The sequence below is a fragment of the Anas platyrhynchos genome, chromosome 5, assembly GCF_047663525.1.
Source record: "Anas platyrhynchos isolate ZD024472 breed Pekin duck chromosome 5, IASCAAS_PekinDuck_T2T, whole genome shotgun sequence".
Classification (NCBI taxonomy): Eukaryota; Metazoa; Chordata; class Aves; order Anseriformes; family Anatidae; genus Anas; species Anas platyrhynchos.
Window position 1 is genome coordinate 4,684,197 of NC_092591.1, and position 20,700 is coordinate 4,704,896.

The 20,700-nt window shown below is 43.1% G+C and overlaps 1 long non-coding RNA gene across 6 annotated transcripts; it reads left to right on the top strand.

Moving 5' to 3' along the window:
- The first annotated feature begins 3,517 nt into the window (after positions 1-3,517).
- On the top strand, positions 3,518-19,624 carry LOC140002562 (uncharacterized). 6 transcript variants are annotated; one of them, XR_011809404.1, is made up of 9 exons: positions 3,518-3,741; positions 3,832-3,989; positions 6,702-6,756; positions 12,137-12,327; positions 13,098-13,170; positions 14,195-14,356; positions 15,802-15,928; positions 16,777-16,853; positions 17,323-19,624. It is a non-coding gene; the product is annotated as an uncharacterized lncRNA (long non-coding RNA). The 6 variants fall into 6 exon arrangements; XR_011809400.1 differs by lacking the exon at positions 6,702-6,756 and having other exon boundaries at positions 3,537-3,741; positions 17,323-19,617; XR_011809403.1 differs by lacking the exons at positions 6,702-6,756; positions 13,098-13,170 and having other exon boundaries at positions 3,540-3,741; positions 17,323-19,618.
- Positions 19,625-20,700: the final 1,076 nt, after the last annotated feature.

Genomic DNA, 20,700 nt, shown 5'->3' on the forward strand with positions numbered 1-20,700 from the left:
CCTAATTCTAGTTCTGCCTGTCCTTCTTATCTTGATAAAATTTCAGTGTTTCTTTATTATTACTTTTTCATTGTGGATCCTGCTATGCTTGAGACTTCCATGCTTCTTTACGTAATTATCAAATCTCAAATCTGTGTAACATGAATAAATGTGTTTATTAGGAGAGGACCAAACTGCTTTAACAACACAGTGAAAAATAACAGGAAGCCTAAAACACTATCATGTTAGGTTTGTTGACTTTAGCAAAAACACGTCCTCACTGCTGTGTGACTGTGTATTTCTGAAGTTATGAAATTGCAGTCATGGCAGATCAGAGCACGTATCTTGTTTGACAGAAGTGAGGATGAATATCAAAGTGGTATTCTTCCTTCCAGCAAATTAAAACTGCAGGGTTTTACGCAATGCTCCACTCAAGAATCCCATCAGAAGGCAACTTATTTCTGTGTAACACCGATAACAGTTCAGTCATGCCAGTGCAAACTTGAAGAGAGACGCGTAGCTTCAATCACACAGGCAGAGAATTTGATCTGCGGGATGATCATGGTGCAGAAGAGTTGTTACCTGCTAACCTAGGTTCAGAATTTCAGCTGGTGCTTGAGGTGTTGCCTAGGCACCAGTTGATAATTACAAAAAGCAAGTCTATATATCAGAACCCAGATAGGCAACGCTTCTCACGTTCCCTGTTACTGCAAAACTACCTAGAGCTGGGAAGACAGCTTGTGTGTGCAGCCATTCAGGATTCATCATGCCCATAACTGAGTAGCTATGAAGGGTGGAGGTAGTAACACTAGTGTAATGTGTAGAATTAATAGTCTCAGCCCTCCTGCAAGAAAGGAAAAGGGTCCCCAGAAACAGCAAGCAGTAACTCATGTTGGTATCTGAAGCAGGTAAAATTAGGAGGGCAGGACAGCTCAAAGGTTTGGAGATGTAAAATGATGGGGATTTCCTTTAAGCAAGGTGTAGAAGTTACTTGGAATCTGTTACTCACCAGTGAGAAAAACCTGTCAGGAGGAGTTTTAGACCTCAGCAGATTAACAGTAACCTTGAAAATGGTATCTGGAGTAAAATGGAGTATGCAGGGAATGGATGAAAGGATAGACCAGGTAAAGAAGCCATGTCCTGAAGGTTAGGAGAGGAAGGTCTAAAGCTGGGGTGTGAAACTGAGAGGATCTTGTAAAATAGTGAAAAGAAACAATAAAAGGGTCACTAGCCATATGAATGGAAAGAGAAAGAATGAATGGGTCTACCTTGAAATAAGCAGGGGTTAGGGAGCGGTGTGTGTCATCCAGACATTGAAGGGACACTGTCTCAGTTGTCCTTAAGGATGAAGATGGCTAAAGGGAATGGGTGAATGGAACTGGGGAGAGTCACATGCAATGCAGAACTCAAACTGCTTCGTGTGTTCAGGTCTGTAAGGATTAGATCAGGCCCGAAGAGAGACATGACACATGAGATCACTGTCCCCGTAGCAAAGGTACTAAATAAACCATTCAGAGCCTGAGTACTCTGCCCCGAGCATTTGACTGAAGAGTAGTAAGCACGGTACCTGTAATCATGGATGGAACAGCTGTTGAAAAGTGATTAGGGAAACTCCTGGCCCTATCTCAGTACTGTGCAATGCTTTAAGAACAGCTTTTGAAATAACTGAGCACATAAAGGCACAGGAGAAGTGGGATAAATACAAGATGGGTTTGTGAAAGGTAGATTGTGCCTTGGAGAGCTTTCACTGAGCAGAAATCAAGGCCAGTGTGATGCCCCAGTCTATCTGGGCTCCTCTTAAGCATTCAATATATTGTGCTGCACAGGGAATTTGTGGTGGAAAAGGCAAGGATTAAAACCTGTGTTCTGTTGTGTGGAAAGAGTAGTCCAAGGGGCATGGATGGAAATGTCTTAGGAAGGAGAAAAAGGAAACTGGAAAGTGGTTTTGGAGTTGCTTGAGCTAATGAAACACACCGCTGATAGAAAATTTGGGAGCACTGTTGATTCAGATCAACTTAGAGAATTTGGGTAGTGTGATGTACAAAGTCAATGCACCTGGGAACCAATAACAGAAGTTGCTGCCCTAAGGGATGGTCTCCTCATCTTGGAAGACAGACGTAGTGAAAGCATTGGGAGCATTAAATGCTTGGGGAAGGAAGATGGACCACTCTGCAACCTGGCTGTGAACAGAAAAAAACCATCCCTAGAGCATATGCATTTTATTGTAGAACTACAGTAGTGTTAATATCATTGTATGAGACACCAAGGAAAACCTGAGTGGGACAGTTGTGGTTACCCAGGTTTAAGAATGGCAGGGTTACTGGGGTGACTGGGGAAATGGAGAACCAATTTTATGAAAGAAGGCTGAAAGAGCAGGGCTTGTTCAGCCTAATAACATGAAGGCTGAGGAGAGATAGGCCTGCTCTCCAGAAATGCATCGGGGGGGTAAACACTAGGGAGGGGATAAGAGCTATATAAGCTGAAATGCTGGCACAAGAACAAATAGGCAGGAACTGGCTCTGAATAAATCAAGGCTGGAAGTTAGAAGGAAGCTTTTTACCGTCAGAGGAAGGGGCTCTGCAACAGACCCCACCAGCGTAACAGGGACAAAAAATTCAATGGTTTTAAGGTGCTGTTGATAAATGGATGAAATCTGTGCGGTTTTATTCTCTGTGATGTAAAGAACCAGACGGGGTGACTTAGGATGGCCCTTCAAGTTCTACAGTGGTGTTAACATCCTAAGACACGTAGAAGATAATGCATGGTGCAATTATTATGTTAGGCTCTCTGCACCTTCAGCAAACTCTGATCACCTTGCTATAGCAGCACAAGGGGAAGGTAGAGAAGGGCAGGAATGAGTTCTTGGTCACTGCTAAATCCAGTGTAACTACACAGTTAGTCACTGGGAGCAATGGTGCTTGTGCTGGGCTGTAACCCAATATTATTTATGTTCATCAGTACCAGCTTCCTGCATAATGTGCAGTGCCCATCCTCAGATCTGTATCTCTTCCAGTGACTGCTTAGCAGGAACTGAAGCCCACCAGTTGGCAAAGCATCTGAAAATTAACACCTGAAATACTGTATTTTGCTGGTAAATCCAGCAGGTAATCTAAGCAGGGTAGAAATGGATGTTACCACAAAAGGCTGCAGCAAGATTGTGACACATTTAACTCCAAATTCCCTGAAGATGTTCCTAAGTACACTATAGATATTTTTACCCCCTCAGAGATTGTTTTTCAGAAAAAACACTCCTGAGTCTGCACAAGTTTTGCAATCTTTTGTATTCTAAAATGATCAGTTAAAACACAAAGTTTGCAGGAGGTAAAGATAATCTGATGCAAAGCACCTGAAGGTCACAGAGCCCGAATATAAGGTCACCAAGGGATCTCCAGGTTCATGTCATCAGGTGGAAGAATAATGATAGATGTGTTTTGACAATGTTTATGTTTAATTTAACAATTAACACTGGCCTCACCTATTGATCTTTAAGCAAACATTCGTTATGGTGCACAATGACATTGCAGTTAGCAACTTCGGATTGCATTAGTGGCGGTTTCAGCTGAGCTGCATTAAGAAATGCTAATTGCAACAGTCTTGAGGAAGGAAAACTGAAACAAAACGGCATCTACAGAGCTTTGGTGAATGTTCCTGGTCTGGGCAGAGATGCCTTTAGCAGGGGTCTTAGAGGGTAAACAGCAGTTTTCACTTTCCCACCTGGGTGATACGTAGTGAAGTCTTATCTCCTTGCCAGCTCTGAGTAAGGTTGATCCTTTTTTAATTTACCAAACACATTGTTTAAACCACTTTCACACTGATGTGAACATTACTAATCTTTAACTTTCATTATTCTAGTGAACAAGAGTGAATGTTTGCTGGGAGAGAGCACTGAGGACCCTGGCCAGGCAAGCTCTGTAAGAAACTCAAAGTACGACGTCCCTCGAGTCTATGGATGGAGCAGCACTATCTGCAGGGTCCTGAATAAATTCTCAGAGCTACAGCAGAGCTCAGAGGTGAGTCTGAAGCCACTTGCTGCTTCCATCCCCAATTGTGCATGTCTGCCTCTTCCCTTGTGCCCGCTCCTCCAGAGTCCTCGCAGCTCTGCAATGAATTGTAGCTCAACCCCGTGGATAATTGATTTCTGAGCATATCAACCAATATGAAGGGCAAGGAGGAAAAATGCAGCCCTGTCCTTTATTGACAGCAGTGCTCTCACAGATTGTTTTAAACCAGCCCTGAAGCCATACCTGGAGGCTGTGCTCTATGTTGTGCTTTACGGGTTCAACGCAAGAGGAACTACCTGGGCAGATTTTGGGGGAAGTAAACAGGGGTTTGGCAAAGGGCAGGGGGAATTAAACTGGAGAACCAAGGTGATGCATCCAGTCATATGTGAAGTTGGTGGTGTTGGCAAGAGACAACCAGATCCCACTGTTTAGCAGCCTCAGCTTGGTGAGAGTATCCTAAAAGTCCTAACCATTTAGAAAATGATGTGTATTGGTTATATCTGCTCTGGACTCATGATGGCAAGTGATTGAGTTAGGATTTCTTGGCAAGTTACCTCTCATCAGAAGCATCACAGCACAGTGATAGTTTTTATGAAAGAAACTGAGCTTTACAAGATTGTGCAGAAGGCTTGGAGGTAGCATAGGGATTGGGGAGCGGGACAATGTGTGATAAATCAAAGGGACTGTCTTTTGGACAGGGTGGAGGAGATGGAGAGGAGCTAGAAAGAGAGGGAAGTCAAGTAGGTGAGAGGAGAGGTGATCAGAATAGGAATAGATATTTTAGCAAGGGAGTGATAGAGGAAAGGGCTGACTTGAAAACCTTCTCTGGAAGCTTCCCGATGTACTATTTTTGTAGCCTTCCCTGACCCTTTTTTGTTGTGCCCTCAATTATTTGGGGTAAGCATTGTCCCTATCTTTGTTAGCTCATCTATACGTGCATGCAACCTAATGACATGGGTGAGCTACTTAATCCTAGTCTGTCAGTGTCATCCAGGATTAATTTACTCCCTGTTCAGCACTGACTGTCACTTGGATGAGTGTCTCCTGCACCATTTATTTCCTTCTGCTCTTTTCTTCCCCTTTGGCCGTGCCTTTGGCAAGGGGCCCTGCAGCTGAAATGCCCCCTGTGACATTCCACCAGATTCCCCCATCCACGCTAAACAGTACAGACGTGCCTGCTTTGTCTGCTACCTCCATCTTAATGCTTTATCTGCTTACACAGTTAGTGTCTCCCCCCCCTCCCCATTACTGACCTTGTGGATTAATGTATAGTACGGGACCGTAAGCTTTCTTGAAGGCTGGGTGAATTGTGTCCTCAGCTCCCCATCTGTCGCCATCGTCTCTTATTGCCTTCTGCACGGTGACACAGACACAGCTGAGACTTCCTAGGAAGCAGATGAAAGAGCTGGTTGGTGGTGGGTTTTTTGTTGTTGTTGTTTTTCTTTCCTCTTTCTTTGTTTTTGACCTGGAGTTTCCAGTTCAGCAACTGGTCTCTGCTAGTGCCTTCCTTTTTGGGTGTCTAGTTTAATCAAGGGATTGCAAAGTCTGAATATTAATCAACTCTATTTAAAGAGGTTAGAGACAGGAGATGTATAACTGTGACAATGTAGAAACCTGGGTTTAATCATTGGTGTCCTGTTTGCGTGGCTGAAATGTAAAGGCTAAATATTTTGGAACAGAGCAGAGAACAGAAGATGAGACTGCAGGATGAATGAGCTTCACGTTCTGAGGATTTGGGGGTCTCCTCCACAGCTAAATTACAGAAACTTAAATTGCACTGATATCAGGAGTCTGGGGAGCAAAGCCCTGCCTTGGCCAGATGCAATCCCCTGGTAACAAGGCACAGAAAAAACAAGCTCATCCTCTGGCAAGAAAGGTGGAGCATCCCATTGAGTCATGTTGTTAATTGCAACCACCAGAGCAGGTATCCCAGCACAGGGTGTCTTTTATAAGGGAAGGTTTGTGGGGTGGGGAGAAGCAGTTAGTGCCCAGACTCATGGTCAAGGAATCAAGAGAAGGTAGCCCCAAGGAGTGGTGTTTATTCACGCTGCATGCGTGTGGCACTTTCTGGTGGCTTGTGGTTGTTTTTCCTGATGTCACGGTTTTTCCACAGAGCTTGCTGAAGGTTTGCAGAGAGCTGGCCTCTCTCTTTCCTTTCCAGCCCTTAGCAGTGAAAAGCTGCCTGAAAATACATTTAGCATTTTCCTTGCAGACAGCTTTGTAGCATGGCTAGCATGTGCTTTGGTGCAGAGAATTACATACTGCTCTTCCTGAATGTTAACTTTTCCACTTTGCTCTGCACATACATTGGTATTTGCCCCCTTCACAAACACAACCTACAGCTCTACATGCTATAAATTCCACAATTGGGTTGTTCTCCCCACCTATGTTTGTTGTGCTATTGCATGTTTTGCTTCTTGAAATAGGCAGGGAAGTGATTTGCAATCATGGTTTCATCTGATTGAATGGAAACATTAACAAGTGCCCAGGAGTTACCCAGCCTCATCCAGACCTGGTACAAATTGGCTTGGTTTGTTTTGAAGCTCGTGGAGTTGAGGTGTGCCAGGAGTATTGTCACTCTGCTAAGAGATAGAAAATGCCATTAAAGCCATCGTATTGTACTGCTAAGTGAAGGAGGTGCAAGAATTGAGTTCAAACACCAAACTCCTTGTCATCCATCCCTCTCACTGATTAAATATGTAATTCTTTATATGGCTTCAGGCTCTCCAGTACCAGAAGGACACCAACTGGAGTGAGTCCAGCTGAGGCCATCAAGGTGACCAGGAGTCTGCAGCACAGGATGTGCACAGAGAGACTAGGAGTGCTGGGTTTGTTCAGCTGGAGGGAGGGAAAGCTGAGGAGGGATCTACAAACCAGCTTCAATGAATTAATCATCACTCAGAAGATGGAGACAGACAGTTCTTGGAGGTGAAGGACAAGAGGCAACAGTCACAAATTGTGTCATAGAAAATTCCAGTTAGGTGTTAAGAAAACTTCTCCCCATGAGGTTACACTAGAAGAGGGGATTGGGAAGGTTGTGGGAGCTCCATCTTTGCAGATGTACAATGCTGGACTGGGTAAGTCCTTGAGGTACCTGGTCCAAAACTTGAAGTTAGCCCTGCTTTGAGTGTGTCTATGGGATGGGCTTTGAAAAGTCACTTCATTCTTCTTCAATTCTCTGATTATCTCACTCCCTGCCTCTGTTCTGGAGTCTTCAACTGTGTGCTTCTGTGACCAATGTGACAGAGGAGCCAGCTGTGTGCATGGTGGAAGGCAGTGGGCCATTTATGTCTGAGAAGGGCGTTTGGTCCCTGACCATCTTTTATTTTAATTCAGGCACAGACGTAGAAAGCAATGGCTTTGTAATAAAGAAGTGACCTCTCAATAGAGATCTCTTACTGTTCACTGAAAAACCGGATTTCTGTCCCATGGGAAATTCTGGTATTTTCATATTTGTTTTCATCTCAAATTGGAACACATAGTTCCTAAAAAGAATTGATTTGCAAATGTCAGAGCATTTCATGTTGACATTTTGAGCTAAAATGAAAGAGTTTTGCTTGAATCAGGTCATCATTCACGTTCTGCCTGAACAGCCCCGTGCTCACAGGAGCTGTAGCTTTGCTTCCCGTGATCCCAGACAATCCCACCACTGCCTAAACTGCTTCTACCATAATGTGCCCTTATTTCTTCCGGCAGCTGAGTTGCTTGGAGGAATCACAAGTCTCCCAGAGCGCAGTGTGCTGGCTGAGGCAGATGCAGAACGAAACAAGAACCATCGGTTTTCTCTTTGGAACATTTCTGGCAAACATTTTTTTTCCCGGTGTGGGAAATCCTGCTTTGCACAAAATGTCATTTCCTGAAGGGAAAGTAGTTTGTTTCCCCTTCTTTCTAAGGGAAAACGTTCAGTCAGTTTAATGTGCAACAAATATGTTCGCGCACACGTGTATGAAGGTGTTTCTTTTCGACTTGAACAAATGTTGCAGCCACATTCATTTCCAACACGTGAGCTCAGACTTCCCTCCGTTCGTTTGAGTGGAGCTAATCCAGCCACAGTGGCATAGATAGAACTAAATTTGGACCAAAGAGGAGATTTATTGTTTTTAATAATAACACGAGGATGGAGCCACAGCTGGTAGGAAACCAAGAAATCAGTGGAATTTGGATGGCTTACACCTGCCAAGGATCAGCCCCAGAAATATTAATAGCTAACTACCTGTAGTGCTTACAAACGTACTCACAGTCCATTTCCAGTGCTGCCTTGGGCAGAAGATAGCACATTTGCAGCCTTATTTAGTCTGGCAAGGAGGGTTTTTCACGCTTTCTGCTCTGTTAGCAGCATCCATGGTAGACCTCCTCTCCCGTTCCTTTTCTTCCCAGCCAAGACTGTTTGTCTAAAGCCTCTGCAGTATCAGCCTGCAGATCTTCTCTTGTTCCTGTGCTCTAAACCATGTGCTCTGCAAAGTCGGTGTGAGCTGCACGCAAGCATCTGAGGACAGAATTTGGGCTTAAAATTTGTAGCCCATTAGGAGCATGCTAATTGCCTAGGGTGACACCCAGCTGACAGCTGGTTTGATGGTGACTACGTCCTCATTCCTGTTTAAAATTCTGTCTCCTAAGTAAATGAGTGATGGGATCGATAGCCTTGCTCTGTTAACAGGAGTGCTGCGATGCACCACTGTGACTTTGACTTCACTATTTTCTTTGCCAACTAATTATGACAAAAATGACATATCAGGTGATCTTTGCTTGTTCCTGAGACACTTTTAACACCACCTCTAAGGCTCTTTTCCCAGAACCCATGGCTTTTGTCATTTGCTTCTCTGATTTCCTGTTCATTACATTTGTTGACAAGTGCTAGGATGAATTCATCTAAGTTGGGTCCTTGCTGTTTCCTCGCCATTTCCTCTTGCATGCCAGGGTTGGGTATTTAAAAATATAGCTCACTTGATTGCTTGCACAAATGTTTGCTGATGAAGGTATCTACACAGTGAGAAAATGTCAATCAACTTAATTGCATGTGCAAATTCCACTCTGCATGTGTAAATACAGGATCTGTGTGCAGTTGAAGTGTCTACACTGAGAAATTGGGCTTTGCTATCTTTTAAATACTTCCATTAAGAAAAGTTTTTTCTTTTGCTCTGTGATGTTTTTCGCCTTGTGATGTTTGGACCTCACAGAGATTTGAAGCCCCTTAAAGGGGATCTGGTGAGCTGTGCTGTGGCTTGAGGTGCACAGTTTCTGTGATGGAGAGGGCAGAAGGAAACGTGCTGCCAGCCTGAGTGGCTTTGACTCTCAGTCCAGCATCTTAGAAATAAAAGTTCAACAGTACCTTAAATACAAAGCTTGCCCGGTTTTACCCTGGCAAGCAGGGGTGCATGTTCCTTTCTGCTGGTGCTGTGATGGGTGCAGTAACTGCCAGCAAAAATGGTGAGATGAATTAAAGCAGCAGCGATGTCTTCCCTTGGTGCAGCGAGGACAGGCAGGGCTGGGTGTCAGACCCGTTCACACAGCCTTGGGCTGTGAACACGTGAAATGGACATTTAGTGAGGGTCAATGTCACATTTACATCACTGAGAATAAACAACTAGGGGAAATGCCTGGTTTGCTCAGTAAAAAGTAAAAAAATGTGGATTGGGAGGCTCAGGGGAACAAAAGACCCACTGATCGTTTGAAACTGTACATCCAGAAGAGAGAACATGTATTTTGCTGGCCTGCTAAACATCAGAGACCTTCTATCTGTGTGTTCAAATCTCTGCATAGTTGGTTAACCTGGTCATCATAAAAGAAATGCAGTGAATTTCTCTCTTCAGAATCTCTGGATGAGATTTTCTTACTTTGCCGGAGCACTTTCCTTGGGAACTTCTCTAATAAATCAAAGCAGACATCCCTCTAACTCTCTATCTGATAGGAGGCAGCCCCACTTGCTTCAGAATAAGGTGAAGCAAATCCTGCAATGGGAAGCTAAGGAATAATTTGCTGCAGATAAAGTTACTTTGCTGAGAGGTTATCTTCAGCCACAAAGCAGGAGGCTTGCTATCTGATCCCAAGCAGCGTGAATCTTTACTTGCCACTCTGCAGGCGAATAAGATCTCCCCATTGTTCCTGGCCATGGTTTCCAAAATCCACGATTGCTGCAGGATGGGTGCCCCCTGTCTCTAGGTGGGGCTGTATTTACTGGTGTGCTGGGTACAGGACCTGCAATGCCAGACCCTCTTTTTCACAGCCTGTTGTCAGGAATATCACTATTTGCTGGCTTCTCTTCTGTCTCTGCTTTTGCTTTCTCTAAGGATATTTATGCTTTAAAAAAAAAAAAAAAAAGAAAAGAAAAATAAAAGGATTGTGTAACCCTCAGTACAGAAATCTGACTAGGAAAAGGCACAGCTTTTCAAAGAGCCCTGGGAGAGGTAGGGGCAAATTGTCTGTATGAGTTACTCTTAAAGTTGTCAGGCATTATACTGCCGTAAAATAACAATCAGGAGCTGGAAGTACGCGGATTATTCCCATAAAAGCCACTTCTCCCAAATGGCAGCCCCGCATTAAACCAGTTGTGTACATAATGTTTCATTAGAAATAATATTGTTATTAACAGATGTCCATTTTCAGCACGGCAAACGTAGCCGGGATTTTATTGTTTCTCACTTCCACATAAATGGATCTCGCATGGCGGTGGCCATGAATATGAAAAGCTGAAATTAAACGTTGAGGCAATAAGGCTCGGGTTAGCCGTCTTCCCCAGAATTTCGCGTGCCTTCCAAGGAGCAGGCAAACACAAATGCCAAGTTTTAAAGTGCTAACCTGCTGCAGTTTTGGAGTTGTTTGCTGGGTTGTGTCTGCCTCGTTTCCAGATCCATGCAAACAAACCTGCAGATTAGTGCGTGTGCTTGTGTGTGTGTGTGTGTGTGCGTGCACGAGTAACCCAATTTCTGCCTTTCTTCCTTGGCCCAGATTAAAGGCCAAGCCCCGCAGTGTGGTGGTGAAACATCCAAGCTGGAGCAGGGGCTTAGCTTTTGCTATATTTGATGTAACAGGTAGATAGAAACGTTCCCTCACGGGAACAAGTTTGTTTGGTGCAGATCTCTCCTTTTACTTATTTACCCACGGTCGCAGTCTTATTTTGATGCAAAACTCTGCCTGCCTCCCCCACCCCCCTTCCCCTCCCGCCTTCCCTAGAAGTGACATGATCAAAAGCTATTTCTTCTTCAGAGTGATTTCCAGTAACCTCCGGAGCAGTTTTTTTAATTAAATAAACCTCATCTTGTCTAGCTTTCTGGTCAGCATTTTGAACCCCCTGCAGATGGGTCTGAAGGATTAACAGCAAATCCTCCTCGACCCAGCTCAAGCAGATGGGCGGCATGTGTCTGATAAATACTAGGACAAGGTCTGCTTCCTCGTGTTTCCAACAGATAGACGGTATACCCTGTAAATTAAATTTAAAATGGTGGCCCTTTCAACCCGTAGAATAGCAGAGGAAAAGGAATACAAATGATATGAATTTCCTATTTCTGGCACATTGTCACCCCGCGACCACTGAGTCAAACATCACCTGTTGGGCGAGTGGCACCTCCGGGGAAGGCTGGGTCAGCAGTGTGCTGAACTTAGAGCGAGCACAATGAGCCTGGCCCTGTGGCTGCTGCATCTCCTGGCTGATGGCTTTTATTTGCATATCAGTTTGCAGAGCATCCTCTTTCCAAATGGATGGCGCTGGCGCTGGTGCCCATAGGGGCTGTTGCAATAGGAGCAAGGCGCATTCCTGAGAAGCGTGGAAGGGTAAAAATGCCCTGTGCAAGGGAGCTGCGCTCAGATACCTGAGAGGATACTGGGAGACCTTCCCCAGCTGTTCATTTTAATGGTCTGGATTGGAAAACTCTGCTCCTGGGGGACAAAGGCAGGCCTTAGAAATAGAGGGAGGTCTCCATCTGAGCCCCACTTGCTTTGATAGAGATCTTCCAGGTCCATGGGTTTGCCATTTCTTTAGCATGGCTACTTTCTAAAAAAGAAGCAAACCCTTTCTCCTTCCTCTATGTTTTTATTTTCAATTTTTGGGGGGTTTTCATTGTGTTTTTTTGTTTGTTTGTTTCATTTGAAGAGGAAAAGTGTAGGCATTTTTAAGTACTTTGCTTTCCCTGTTTTTACTCTTGCTACTTCTTGCCCCCTAGGATGGTGGTCACTCCAGAACTGCTCATAGACAGAAAGATTTGGCTACGTTTGCACGGTGCACGGCCACTGCCCGACAGCATTAGTGGAAACTGCCTTTCCCCGGTGACCTTGCTGCTAAGCTGGAGACTGCCAGGGACTGTCACCTCCAATGACACTGCTCAGAGGGTCCTTGTCAGAACAATTACCACTGGTATGTCACTATATCGTCTTGCAGAGCCTTTGGCTCATGGGGGAAGATAGCTCTGATGTTTGGGGTAAAAAATACTGTGTGTTGAGTGGCCAGATTTCAGGGATGTGACATCTCTGTAAAGTCAGTGACTGCAGCTGTGCAAAACAGGTGAGGAGTTGGTGGGAGCAATGCAGAAGCAGCACATAAGGATGTCATCTGAAGGTTCACTTAAAACTGAAAATGGAGAGATTGGGTGTGAGGTTATCTCCATTAGAGACATCAATATGTAGTAAGGAGTGGGTTTTCCTTTTCTAAAACATTGTTTTTCTTTCTCAGATAACTTAGGCTGTGATTTAAGGAAGAGAAAAATAACCAAGACTATTTGACAGGAGCAAGTGAATAAATCAGACTTTCTTCCCAGGGTATTCAAGAAGCTGCAGGGTTCTGTCTTCTGGAGAGGCCTTTGTAGATAAGGCTTTGTGGGATGGATACTCTCCTGGAAGGGTGGTAGCAGTGGAAAAATGGGAGAATTAAAAGGAGTTTAAAATGCCACAATGCTTGTAGACCAAACATCCAGCTGTTGGAAACCAGCTTACTGTTGACTGTGGGTAGACTTGCATCATGTTACACAGCTGAAAATCTGGTCCATGGAATCAGAAGCAGTCTGGACGCCTCCCTTCTTTTATGCTATCTTCTTGCCCCTGGGCAAGTTTTGATTGTCTTTGGACTCTGTTTTTGCTAGTTCTCATTTTTAATTATCTAAATGATGCTTTTCACATTGTTTCTTTCAGCAAGATCAGTGTGGGCATAAAAAAACACATTTCCTCATCCAGTACTCATCCCTCAGGACTGTAAAGTGCCAAGGTAGAAGCAATTTCTTTTTTGATACATGCCCATATCAGCTCACCTTTAATCCTTGTGATGAGAAATATTTAAACTTCTTAATGATGGCCTGAAAATTTGAGTGAATGAATAAATGAGAAACAAAACCATTCACTGACTTGCTTTTGCAATCACAATGGTTTAGAAAATGAGTTAGCATTTTTTTGACTTTCCCAAAATATTTTCCTTTTCATCACTTCAGCTGTCTGTTTTATCTTATCTGCTTGCACAGCTATGATGTTGGACTTAGATAACTCCATGCCTTTTCATGGCTTAGCACAAGAAAGTTAAGATAAGTGGAAGTGGAAAGTTATATCGTCAGATAATGAAGGGTCCCTGACGGCACATACCTGTCTACTCACTGAAGGTTTCCTCATTTGCCTATGGGACATAAGAATATTTCAGCCAGAGGAGGCATTAAACTGCACTGTTGCAGGGCAAAGCAGGGCTCAACTGTCAATTTTAAGAAGCACAGGTCTGGTATATTAGAGAACTTCTCAAAGAAAATCCCTTATTTTTTGTGGTAGGTGGAAAACTTCATGTATAAAATGCCTGTGCAAAAGATTTGTTTGTAGCTGAGTATGTAGGAGTTGAACAATTTGGACTAACACTGTATCTTTTTTTTTTATCGTTTTTTCTATCAGAATTGCAGTTGTTTGTTTTTTCCAGCACTGTATTTTCTGGGTTTTGTTAAAAACAAAATATAAACGTTTTTTTAATGTTTTGTTAAAAACAAAAATGTAGAATTTTTCTGCTTTTGAGATTTAAGCTTGCTTCCTTTTTCATGAAAACCATTTATATCAACATATTCCTACTGAATTTAAAGAAGGTTAATAATTACCAGTGCAGGAAAAAAGTAGAGAAAACGCCACCACCAGCCCACACCCCAAATTTTTTCTCTAGAAGTGTAAAAAATAAAAATAAAAAGCTATCTGTCCTGATTTGTCTTTTCAAGCAAATTTCTATGAGAGGTGTTTAGAACTGCTCCCCTTTACCTTTCCCACAGCACTTCCCTGGTGTGGGTCATTGGCTGCACTCTGGAGAGCGAAAAGGCAACCAGTCTTACTCCTCACTTAACTAAACCATGCCGAGAGAGAAAGAAGTGCCTCTCCTCTCTCCTCCCTGCTGTGATCGGTGGCCGAAGGGCAGGGAACACCTTGGGCAGCAGGTGAGCAGCTGGACGGAGCTCGGGGGGGCCACGCGCTGCACCTCTTCCCCCTTCAGGACCCCGCAGTGTGGGCAAGCCTTAGGAACAACCAGGAGGAACCGTGATTTATTCTCCACTTTCAAGTGATACCGTGAACCTTTTGAAGCAAAGTGAGGTGGTTATTTTTTTGTTGTTTCCTTTTTTATTTTATTTTATTTTATTTTCCCAGGGATTCCCCAAGTGGATGGCTGTCAAAGATTTTAATATACTGCAGGCACAGCAGCTAATTCTCAAATCTCTTGCAGAAGGATTTTACAGAGGGAAGCTAGGATGCAAATCCTTTTGAAGGCTTTTTCCATTTTGAAACCTATAAATAGGAAAGTAGGGCAAAATGACTTTGACAAGTTTAGACCTCACCTTCTTTAATTACTCTCTTTGGATCAACAACCTGACTGCAAATGCTTATCTGCTCCAACATTACGCACAGGTTTGGAGTTTATTTTTTAAAAGCAGTGCATGACAGTTCTGCATAATATTTTTAATACCCTTGGCCACCAGAGATTTCCATATTCCAGTCAATCTTTAAATTTATAATTGATATAAATGGTGAACTGGGCTGATTGCCTGTATTGTCGTTTCAGTGCAAAAAGTCTGTCCATTTATTGTTCTTTATGAATGTAAATTTTCATGCTGCTGCCTTTTTTGCATTTTCTTCCTCCTTTTTAATAAATGTGAAAATTTAAATGATTGTCTTGTTACCAGTCAGTAGCAATAACAGCTAACATAAATCACTAATAAAATAAGTCACTAATAAATTAGTTATAAGAATGTCACTTTAATAGATGCTTAAAACAAAATATAGCTGGTTCCTCTTATATAATGTATAAATGTTGTTTTAATAAATTAGATATTGCATATATATATAAAGTGTAAAGAGGAGCATAGTTTGTGTTGCTTTGCAGGGAGCACACATGAAAAATGACATAAGTGTATCAAGTACTGGGTTTGATAATGATACAAGCATCTGCCAAAAGGCCTGAGTCTTGGATATAGTGCTTGTCTATGCTTCTCTGTAGTATGAAAGGCTGTAAACATGTTAATATGGTATGGTACTGCTCTGTGCCTCACTTATCACACCAATATCCAGCCTCAGTGGATGTAGGAGAGACAATGACTGCAGGGGGGAAGGTTTGAGACGTATGGAAATTAGTCTGTATGGTGGATCCATCCATCCAAAACACCTCTTCAAGATCTGAAGGGCTGGAGGATTGTTCCCTCTGTCCCACCCAGACAGGGACAAGCTTTATGGTAAGCATAGCAGGAGTGGTTTACCCTGGTTCTCAGTTACCTTTCAGCTTGGCGTGTTGCCAGTCTCTCATGCATTGTGCTTCCTGAGCTTCTGTAAATGATTCATTTTGAGTCTGCCCCCTCCACGTGCTACTACACCTCTCTTGTGTTCCCATCAGATCAATACTGATGTGATCCTGTTATGGGCTGACAACTTCTTCTTCCAGAAAGAAATTTACCTGATTAAGCAAGTTTCTAGCTTCACCCATTTCCCCCATTTTTTGAGTGAGTTACATCAAACCCCTGGTGAGTACTGGAGAAGCACAAAGACATAAATAGTAAATGAGCTTGTGCCATAAATTGTGAAAAAATGTATGCGTGTAATACATGGTCTTTGGCCACAGGCTTTTTACTGGGAATGCACAGAGACCTTACACCTTGCCAGCAGAGGTGAGGGGAAAGAATTTGCAAAGCTAAGAGGAACATACACTGCCAGCTATAATTCTATGCCATCCCATGCCATTATTCCATGTAGTTTGAGAGTTTGACCACCAAGGTGAAATTATTTCAAATTCATTGAGTGTTCCTCACACTTGGATCAATCATATTGAATTTGTTTACAGACATGTGAATAATATTGCTATTTACCTTCCATTCTTTAGAGGTTTCTAGTGCCAGCTACCACAGTCAAGGTATTAGAGTGCGAGCTCAGTCGGTGTGTTTTACCACTCATGTGGTCCACTAAACATTGGCTGCCAAACTGTTTTTAAAGCTTCTGATACTATGTCCAATCACAGAGCATTAAGGCAGCTAGCTGGTTATAAATCTAAGTCTTTTAAAGGAAATACACAAATACAGTTATTGACAGATATTTTCATTGTTGTTCTGCTTTTATTTCTTCAGATATGTAGACTTTCAAAGCAATTATTTTAGTTTATTATTTGCATCATAGCTCTGTGTACCAGGAGCATTTTCTAGTAATCCATTATCTAGTGATTGAGGATCTGGCTCAACTGCAGTAGGATCACATCATTGGTGTCTTCAGTCTGCTGGCCCCAAAATGAACAGTCAAAACCGACTGCTTCAGATGAATTAGGCTGATTTTGAATCCAGCTATAAGATTTTCTAATTCTTCACCAATGCCTTTTTGTTAGAGCCCAGTGTGTTGAATCTGCGGCAGCCAGGAACTCTTCTTTGGCTGGGGGACCCTTGATCTTTCTCCTCAAGGCAGGCAAGTTAAGCACGGGTATTGGGGGTCCAATTCAGTGTGTCTCACTATTGTGTGTGTATATCTCCTAGTAATTATGCAGCGTGTTGCTGCTCAAAACAAAAAGTCAACACAGAAACGATCCCATCAACACATTGCAGCATTGTCTGTGACTTATTTGATTTATTTAGCTAAGAAACCTCAGAAAGATGCAAATGGAAAGGAGGGACTTGTGGTAATTAATCTCACCGCAAGCAATCAGCTAGGTTTTGGTGTGGATATAGGAAAATCTTGCTGTTGTGATGTCTGTGGAGTGGAAATTGAGATCAGGGTTTTCAGGACATGCAGTATCTTTATATATGCTCCCATTGTATGTTCTGTTGTAGAAACACCTTCAGAGGCTCTGCCTATAGTGCTAATTAAGTGTCCTGGGAGGTGTGTCAAGCTAAGTAAACTTTGAAAGTGTGCCTTACTGGCTCTGTTTCTTGTTTAGAGACCATCAGGGTGTTTCTAGTGATCTGGAAGAAAACATCTGGGGCTGTTTTACTAAAACAGTGTTGGGAGCCCCTAGCTGGAGTCCTTGGAGCCGTGTGGAAGAGACCTGGCAAAGGCAGAAAATACCACTCATGCCCTGAAGAGCCTGGAGTTAAACCCGTGCTGTTGCAAGTAAACAACGCTGACAACAGAACATGACAATGTAAAGCTAAGACCGAAAATAGCATTTACCCAACAAGCTGGGAGTTCTGTCTGTTTGTCTTCAACAGTTACCTCTCTCTTCCCTTTACATTAGGCGTCTTTGATCTTTTCTGGGTAATCTGCAGCTGATGCGGATGTGCAGATATGTAGAACAAAGCCCTTGACAGCTCCTGCCAGAAGACGCTGAGTTTCCATAGGGGAAGGCATGTATCTACTAGTGGGCAAGATGACAGATTTTAACGTAAATTGCATGTAATCTGGGAGAAGGGTGTCCGCTATATATAAATACTCCAGCTTTAATAATTCAGTGATGTTGCTTTTGACGAGGCTGCTGCAGAAATCCCCTTCATGGCATGGTCTGTTCTCCTCAAAACTTTGCAAGTGTTCTTGGGAAGAACATTTGCTGTCCTCTGCTCTTCTGGAAATCGCAGAAATTCAAGCTGCTTTCCTTTGCTTTTGACACAAATGCTGGAAGTACAGACTGACTTTTCCTGGTTAACTGAACCAAAGCAGAGTATCTTCCTATATTTTTGAGGTAGACGTATGCCTATGCTGCATTAGCTCCCTTGTATTTTATATAGCCAGAAGCTTTGGCTACAATTTTGTTTTCTTAATTGTGCATCCTGCTTTCTCTGATTTTAGTAGCTCTTGATTGCGGTGCCCCTGAGTAATCGTTCAAGGTAGATTGTTAGTGTAAGCTGCATTGCAAGGTCTGTGTCTATTCAATGTGTTGCTGGCTATAACAGAGGCCCCAGACTAAGGTCAAAATTATTATGTGGAGATTAAACTGTAGAATTTAATTATGTATTCTGTTGCTCCTAGTACATTTATTAATTTAGCAGTACAAACTGACTGGAGCTAAACAAGCAGGGCTGATTAATTTGCAAAGACATCTAGGTAACAGATTGTGATCAAAGTGGAGACCTGATCCTGTTAGATTGAAATGTGTTGTTTTGTGCTACATGAAGGACATAGAGCAGCATGGTTTATCTTTATCAATGCTTTCCTCTGAAGGAAAGGAACAAGCTTGCAGATATAATCAGCGCTGAGGCAATGCCACTCAATAATTACCCACTGTCTCATCATAATCCCGGAACTAAGCCCCTGCCCAATCCATCTGGGACACTTTTCCATCTATTGCACAGCTCAAGAATACGTGTGTAAGCTATTACCTCTGGTCGTGCTATCTGTCCCCTGAGTACAGATTCATAGCAGTGACCAATTATGTTGCAGGGGGCTTCTCTTTCTTTCTGTCTTCTTTTCTCTTTGCTACCGAATCATTCTGTATTTCTTAATTATAGAAATGACACATTAGTGCACTGCCACTTTGGGGTGCAAAAACCTATGCAACTACAAAAGCAACATTGCTCATGTCATTTGTAAAGCAAATGGCAAAGTAACAGGGATGTAAGACAAACCTGTATTTGTGTGGTCAGATTTCTACCTGAAACATTCAATTTGCATGCAGAAGTTATTGTTCGTGGAAGGAGGAAAAAAACAGATTGCATGGCAGGTAAGAGTATGGAACATCACAGCCTTTATTTGTAAGGAAAGATGGCATAGTCTTGGCAGGATAATGCAGTGGCCAGAGCATGGATGACATTCCCTCAGAAAGGATGGAGAATGGGCCAGGTTCCCATTCTCACAACCATGGAAGCAAAATTGAGATCAGCAGTGTCCGAGCAGCTACACTTGTCTATACATCATGCCCATTGCCAAGAAGAAAGACATATCTTCGGCTTGTGTCTCAGAGGTCTCAAAGTTCAAGTCAATGTATAAAATGGGAACAGAGGAGCTTCACAGAGCTTTTTGCCTTAGACTAAGCAGGATCAACAGGGACAGCTGCAAGATCTTGAAAGTCAGGACACTCATCTACTATGGATTTAGGAGGGTCTCTTGAGGTGTTGTGTGTTGATAATCTGGTGTGTTTGTGTGCTAGGCAAGGAAGAAAAGAGGGAAAAAGATGTCAGGACACACCTGAGAAGCTGCTATGAAGTCAAGTTCACATTTGTAAAGTATTCGAGTTCAAATGAAATGCTCTGAATCATAGTTCTGCTCATCACTGTTATCACAAGGGCTGGATTCAAGAGATGACTTTGGATGTCTTCACCTCACGTGTTCCATGACAACCTTCATGTGCATATGTCCTGCCATGGTTGTGCCTTGCCCCTTCTTTCCCATATTTTGGTGGTTAGTACTGGGGCTGGTACTGTTTAACATCTTTGTTGGTAATGGGGACGATGAGATTGAGTGCACCCTCAGCACGTTTGCCAATGCCACCAAGCTGTGTGGTGCAGTCGACATAGTGCTGGAAAGGGGCTGCTATCTAGAGGGACCTGGGTGGACCTGTGCAAACCTCATGAGTTTCCACAAGGCCAAGCGCAAGGCCCTGCAGCTGGGTTGGGGCAATCCCAAACCCAAATACATACATCTCACAGCAGCCTGCCAGTGCATAAAGGGGGCTGCAGAACAGCTGGGGAAGGGCTCTGTGTCAGGGGGTGCAGTGACAGGCCAAGAGGTGATGGCTTTAAAATGAAAGAGGATGGATTTAGATTATCTATTAGGAAGAAAGTCTTCACTATGAGGGTGATGAGGCCCTGGTGGAGGCTGCTGCGAGGAGCTGTGGCTGCCCCATCGCTGGCAGTGCCCAAGGCCAGGCTGTGATTCTGTGATTCCATGATTCTTTCACATATCACCTATGGAGAAGCTAGGACACTTACTGATAATGAGCTGTACAGTTATTATTTGTCATATGACAGTGACTTATGGCCTCAGTGGAGCTTGGAGCATAGAGGTGTCAGATTCTGCAAATAAGAGATCCTCAAGGGCTGTGGTCTCCATAGGCAAGAAAAAGCACAGGAAACTAAATAGAAAGCCAAAGAGATGAAATATTCTGGCTAACAGAGTGAGTCAGTGATAAAACCAGGAAGGCAATTCTAGCCTCCCAGTCTAGCCATCCTCTAAATTCTTGGAATTTAATAACAGAGAGGTTTATATCCTAGGGATGCAGTGAGTTTAGCAGAGGAATCGTATTCATATATGTGGGACTTATTCTAGCTGTGCCGGTTTACAGGTAGAGCAGAGTAAAGTGCAGAGTTGTACAATACTGAATTCATCTCTGAAGAGCAGAAATGAGTGTGTTTTTTCCAAAAACTGATAGATAAATCCATATCTT